At 39.3% G+C, this 6571-nt stretch overlaps 4 non-coding genes across 4 annotated transcripts; all 4 read right to left on the bottom strand.

Moving 5' to 3' along the window:
- Positions 1-4313: 4313 nt before the first annotated feature.
- Positions 4314-4386, bottom strand: trnaf-gaa. The gene has a single exon. It is a non-coding gene; the product is annotated as a tRNA-Phe (tRNA).
- Positions 4387-4956: 570 nt separating this feature from the next.
- On the bottom strand, positions 4957-5029 carry trnaf-gaa. Its single transcript has one exon. It is a non-coding gene; the product is annotated as a tRNA-Phe (tRNA).
- Positions 5030-5599: 570 nt separating this feature from the next.
- trnaf-gaa lies at positions 5600-5672 on the bottom strand. The gene has a single exon. It is a non-coding gene; the product is annotated as a tRNA-Phe (tRNA).
- A 673-nt stretch (positions 5673-6345) lies between these two features.
- trnaf-gaa lies at positions 6346-6418 on the bottom strand. The gene has a single exon. It is a non-coding gene; the product is annotated as a tRNA-Phe (tRNA).
- Between the last annotated feature and the right edge of the window lie 153 nt (positions 6419-6571).

Genomic DNA, 6571 nt, shown 5'->3' with positions numbered 1-6571 from the left:
TACGTAGTGTGCAAAACATTGCGTAAAGGGTGTATTTCGTGCTAACATACAATACGTATTTCAGTGATCACATTGCCTGTGCTATTATTTGACAAGCCCTTTTTTTCCCCCCTGTATCACCTGGCAGACTGCAGCAGCATATTATGCAGGCAGCAGTTGCATCTGTACAAGTGCAGCCTGTAGCATTGCAATTGTATGTTCTTTTCTCTTATTTATTTATTTATTTTTTAAAAAGGCATGAAAACTATCTCTGGGGGAAAAAATATCTGTAGCTAAATTTCACCTTACCCAATTCCTCCGAATTATTATGCAAAAGATATTTCAGAATTTCTTCCTCCAAGCTTTACTTTGCAGGGATAAATCTGCTTTCTAGGTTCCTCTAAAAATTATCAACATGCATTCAGGCCGGCCGGGGCTCAGGGTTTTATACTTCTCTCACATAGCGACACTCACATATAAAGGGGTAAACATATGTTTTTTCTAACTTAAGGCACCGTATTCACACTGAGAATGAAGTAAAGATGAATATTTAGCAGTGATTCACAATAGTTGGAGACCGTCTTGTTACAAAACAAAGAATACAGCATTGCACAGTTAGGGTAAAATTATTCTACTTCCCAAACTCCCCAATTAAACTACACAGGGTTTAGGATCAGTAACTGCAAAGTTCATGCTTAATTAATTAATCATATCGTCAGGATTTATTGTTGACAGGGAAGGAGACAGGATCAAAAGTGTTTTTTCCAGCTACAAAGTATCTGGTCTTTAATAGTCATGTGAGTTTCTGATGGGGAAACACCCACAGATGTTCCTCACCAGTCTCTTATAGCTAAAGGAATTACTCTGAGGAGTGGCCAAGCATCCTCAAGACACACTTCAAGTCCAGTTGTCCTGGTTTCTGCTTGTTTTCTGATTATTCAAGCTATGGTTAATGATTATTTTTTTTATTATTATTCAGTTGGTTTTGTGTATGCAACATCATAATCTAGTAAGTAAATTTTATTTATATAGCAACTTTCACAGGTAAAAAAAACTAAGAAAAAACAAAGTGCTTCACGAGACAAAATGTTGCACATTAAAAATTTAAAACAAAAGTAAAACAAAGTACATTCAATACAATAAAACTCACTGAACTCATGACCACATTAAATGTTAGCTTGTTAAGGTAATGCCATGAATTATTAACACAGGCTTGTACTGTGTCATTGATGCTGTGGTTACCTCAGGACTGCCTGTTAAAACCTAAAAATTTGACCATTACCCCTTACACAATCTCCTGATCTAACGGCGCCATTGTTCACGAATCAAACAGGGTGACCCTTAGATACGACTCGGCGAGGGGACACTTCTCCAATGTCCTTTGGCTCAGATGTGAGCCTGTAAGCTAATGCACTGCATACATTTGACAAACAGTAAATATGACAGACTGGCTAGCTAGCTGTGTCTCTGTCCCCAAATCAATGTCAGGATTGCGTGATTAAATCACTGCACTGTCGGCTCAGCCCGAATTAGTGAAGTGACAAGCGAATGAGGTGTGGCAATATTTATGTGATACAAACTATTAATAATACCGGAGGCAAAGTGTTACGCCATTCCTAGACCGTGTGTGTTGCAATCACCGCCCACCCTGATGAGGGTCCGTAGAACTGTAAAGTAGACAGATGTCATTCAATCTATTTATGGTGTCGAGATGTTGGTGGAGGCGAATCTTTTATGTGGACTTAATCTCACTTATAGTGACATGTTAACTTTTACATCGACATTGCTGGCTTATTTCAGCTCACTTAATTTTGCATAATTTTCATATTTACGGAACTCAAAGACTAAATTGTTCATTTATCACTGCTAATCAGATGGAATCTGTTGGAATATCAGCTTCAAACCCTAAAGGGTTAAAGAAAAAAAGTCCACTCTGCCCTCCAAAGGCTTAGAGCAGTAATTACATAAACAGGGTAATTTGTAACATTGATGATTTTTTTTTTTATTATATTATTTTATTTATTTATTTTTGGAGAAGTATTATTAATATAATTGATAAATGTCAAAATTAATGTGAAATCTTTTTAATAAAACCTAAATAAGACTGAAAGATAGAAAAATAAAACTGCCACAATCTTCTATGTCTTAACAGTGCCTTAATGAAACTGTTTCTGTTTTTTTTTATTATTTATTTCTTTGTTTGTCCATTTGAGCATATGAGAAAGTTTAGTCAATCAATCACTCCTTAAAATTATAGGCATGTACTTGGGTTGTTAAAAGACATAAATCGTAGCACATCACTCAGTCTGTTTGTCAAGTATGTAAGCAGAGCACAGCTTGATTTGAATATTTTTGTGGTATCACGCTAACAAGCTAATATTTAATCTTTATCCTTATTTAATCCATATTTTCCCAGTGAAACCAATTCACATGATGCACAGATGGATGGAAATAGAGATCCTAGACCCGTCAAACTTCATCCAAAACCTCAGCAGGTGTGTCATAAAGGTCTACATACATAAAAATCCTAGACAACTTAAAATTCAACCATCAACAATTAATCACAGTTGTCACTGTAAATATAACTGCTGTGTTGTTTGATGTCACAAAAATATTTGTCTCACATCTCAAGAAATTCACTTCAAGATTTCATTATGGAGAAAAATGGATGGAAAGATTTACAGATGTGAATATTAACCTCCAACCACCCAAACCCCTCATTCATTAATTTATTCTTTTCCTGTAAATGCTTGTCCTCTGGAGGGTTGCGGGAGGCCTGGAGCATTTCCCAGCTGTCATTAGGCGAGAGGCGGGGTACGCCTTGGACAGGTCGCCAGTACATCGCAGGGCTGAAATAGAGAGACAGACACTGATGAGAAACTGATGAGACACAACCTCATCAAATTGACGTTGAAGGACAGATACTTGACAATTGTTAAAACATTATCTTGGTTTCTGTGGCTGAAAGTGAAAGTGTCTAGGATTTCTATGTCTGTAGATCTGTACATCAGTCTTACTCCAGGCAAGAGTAAATCTTTGGTGGTGGATTGTTAATGTGTCCACAATCTCTGTATGATCAGTGGATTATCCACTTTTTCACGTTTTTATAACCAACATGGGCACAAATAGCTCTGATGGGAGATTGTTACACTGAGGTTCCTGATTCGATCCTGGGTTTTGCCAGCTCATTACTTTTTCACTTTAAACAGTGAGCTCCAGCATTCAGTTGACTTTCTGCCATCATATATGGTCTTCCAGAAATATCTGGCAAACTCACAGCTTTTTATGATCTTTACATCTGCATAGTTTTTCATCACTCTCACTCCTGGCAACACTTAATCTCAGGAGCGCTCAGAGAGACTTTCTTGACAGTTTCTCTTGGCTTGAGCTTCAGACGGACAAGGTTTCTGTGGTTGAACAATTTCTATGTCCATAGATGTGTACATCAGTCTTACTCCAGCCAAGACTGAACCATTGGTGTTGGATAGTCAGTACGTCCAGGAGCTCTATATGTTTATTGGACTGTCACTTTCGCTGTTTTCACTTTCATCCTTTTTCAGAAATATCTCTCATTGATACACTGATGGCTTTTGGTGGTTATGATCTATAAAGCTTTTCATCACTCTGTACATGTTTTTTTATTCTGGTTGAAGGACATCATTACTATGTCCATGGTCCCTAGTTCAGTCCCTAGGTTTTGGCACTCGAAAACCACTTTATTCCCATTAGACAGCTAGTTCTAGGATTCACATTCCTTCTGTCGTCAGATACAGTCCTTCTGAGACATCTGTCCTTGATTTCAGCGACTAACTGATGGCCTTTTTTTTTTACACATCTGTAAATCTTTTCATCACTCTTACTTCTGGCAAAACTAAATCTCATGTGTACATCAGTACACATCTACAGACATAGAAATCCTAGACACTGAGAGTGATGAAAAGCTATACCGATGGAAAGATCATAACTACCAAAAACCTCACTGAAATTAATCAAAGATACTTCAGAAGGGCCTATCTGATGGTAGAAGAGACGTGAATCCTACAACTCACAGTCTAATGAGATTAAAGTGGTTTTCAGGTGCCAAAAATTTGAATTGAACAAGGGATTGAGCCAGGGGCCACAGACATAGAAATCATAGGCTACTTATCCTTCATCAACAAAAAACGTGTTCAGAGTGATGAAACGCTTTACAGATGGAACAATGATAAGGACCATAAGGTCATCAGGTTGTTTCTGAATTCAAGGAGAGACATTTCAGAAAGACAGTATAGGACGACCAAACATCAACCAAACTTCCAAACTAGATGTTTAAAAGCTGAGAAAGGGAGATCAGCTGCCGAAACCCGGGATTGAACCAGGGACCTTTAGATCTTCAGTCTAACGCTCTCCCAACTGAGCTATTTCGGCTCTTTCTGCATGAAAAAAAGGTGTAAAAGTCATAATCCAGCATACATATAGAGTTCCTGGACAAACTAACTATCCACCACCAATGATTTAGTGTTGCCTGAAGTAAGACTGATACCTAGATCTCATCTTCTACTACCACTTATCCTCACTAGGGTTGTGGTGGTTCCTGGAGCTTATCCCAGCTTTTATCGTGTGAAAGGCGATGTACACCCTGGACAGGTCGTCGGACAGATACTTCAGAAGGGCCTATCTGATGGTAGAAGAGACGTGAATCCTACAACTCACAGTCTAATGAGATTAAAGTGGTTTTTAGGTGCCAAAAATTGGAATTAAACAAGGGACTGAACCAGGGGCCACTGACATAGAAATCATAGATTACTTATCCTTCATCAACAAAAAACATGTTCAGAGTGATGAAACTCTTTACAGATGGAACAATGACAAGGACCATGAGGCCATCGGGTTGTTTCTGAATTCAAGGAGAAATATTTCAGAAAGACAGTATAGGACGACCAAACGTCAACCAAACTTCCAAACTAGATGTTTAAAAGCTGAGAAAGGGTGATCAGCTGCCGAAACACGGGATTGAACCAGGGACCTTTAGATCTTCAGTCTAACGCTCTCCCAACTGAGCTATTTCGGCTCTTTCTGCATGAAAAAAAGGTGTAAAAGTCATAATCCAGCATACATACAGAGTTCCTGGACAAACTAACTATCCACCACCAATGGCTTAGTGTTGTCTGGAGTAAGACTGATACCTAGATCTCATCTTCTACTACCACTTATCCTCACTAGGGTTGTGGTGGTTCCTGGAGCTTATCCCAGCTTTTATCGTGTGAAAGGCGATGTACACCCTGGACAGGTCGTCGGACAGATACTTCAGAAGGGCCTATCTGATGGTAGAAGAGACGTGAATCCTACAACTCACAGTCTAATGAGATTAAAGTGGTTTTTAGGTGCCAAAAATTGGAATTAAACAAGGGACTGAACCAGGGGCCACTGACATAGAAATCATAGATTACTTATCCTTCATCAACAAAAAACATGTTCAGAGTGATGAAACTCTTTACAGATGGAACAATGATAAGGACCATGAGGCCATCGGGTTGTTTCTGAATTCAAGGAGAAATATTTCAGAAAGACAGTATAGGACGACCAAACGTCAACCAAACTTCCAAACTAGATGTTTAAAAGCTGAGAAAGGGTGATCAGCTGCCGAAACCCGGGATTGAACCAGGGACCTTTAGATCTTCAGTCTAACACTCTCCCAACTGAGCTATTTCGGCTCTTTCTGCATGAAAAAAAGGTGTAAAAGTCATAATCCAGCATACATATAGAGTTCCTGGACAAACTGACTATTCACCACCAATGGCTTAGTGTTGTCTGGAGTAAGACTGATACCTTGATCTCATCTTCTACTACCACTTATCCTAACTACGGTTGAAGTGGTTCCTGGAGCCTATCCCAGCGTTTATCGTGCGAAAGGCGATGTACACCCTAGACACGTCGTCGGATATAGAAATTCTAGACATTCCCTCTGAGCGTTCCTGAGATTAAATGTTGCCAGGAGTGAGACTACTGAAAACCTGTGGTGGTTGGTTAACCACCAAAATCCTGATAAGTTTGTTGCTGAAATCATGGACAGATACTTCAGAAGGACCGTATCTGGCAGCAGAAGGTAAATCCAACTCGCAGTCTAATGGGATTAAAGTGGTATTCAGATGCCAAAACCTGGAATTGAACCAGGGATTGAACAAAGGGGCCACAGGGACAGAAATCCGTATCTGATGGCAAAAGAGTCTCCAGATGTCTTTACAGATGTAAAGATGATAACCACCATAGCACCAGCAGTTTGTCACTGAATTCAAGGAGAAATATTTCAGAAATACCATATGTGAGGGTAGGAGGACAACCGAATGCTAGAACCAGATGTTTAAAAGCTGAGAAAGGGTGCTCAGCTGCCGAAACCCGGGATTGAACCAGGGACCTTTAGATCTTCAGTCTAACGCTCTCCCAAGTGAGCTATTTCGGCTCTTTCTGCATGAAAAAAATGTGTAAAAGTCATAATCCAGCATACATATAGAGTTCCTGGACAAACTGACTATTCACCACCAATGGCTTAGTGTTGTCTGGAGTAAGACTGATACCTTGATCTCATCTTCTACTACCACTTATCCTCACTAGG

This window comes from Mugil cephalus, chromosome 4 (assembly GCF_022458985.1).
Source record: "Mugil cephalus isolate CIBA_MC_2020 chromosome 4, CIBA_Mcephalus_1.1, whole genome shotgun sequence".
NCBI lineage: Eukaryota > Metazoa > Chordata > Actinopteri > Mugiliformes > Mugilidae > Mugil > Mugil cephalus.
The sequence above is the reverse complement of the archived record's forward strand: the minus strand, read 5'-3'. Positions and strand labels throughout refer to the sequence as shown.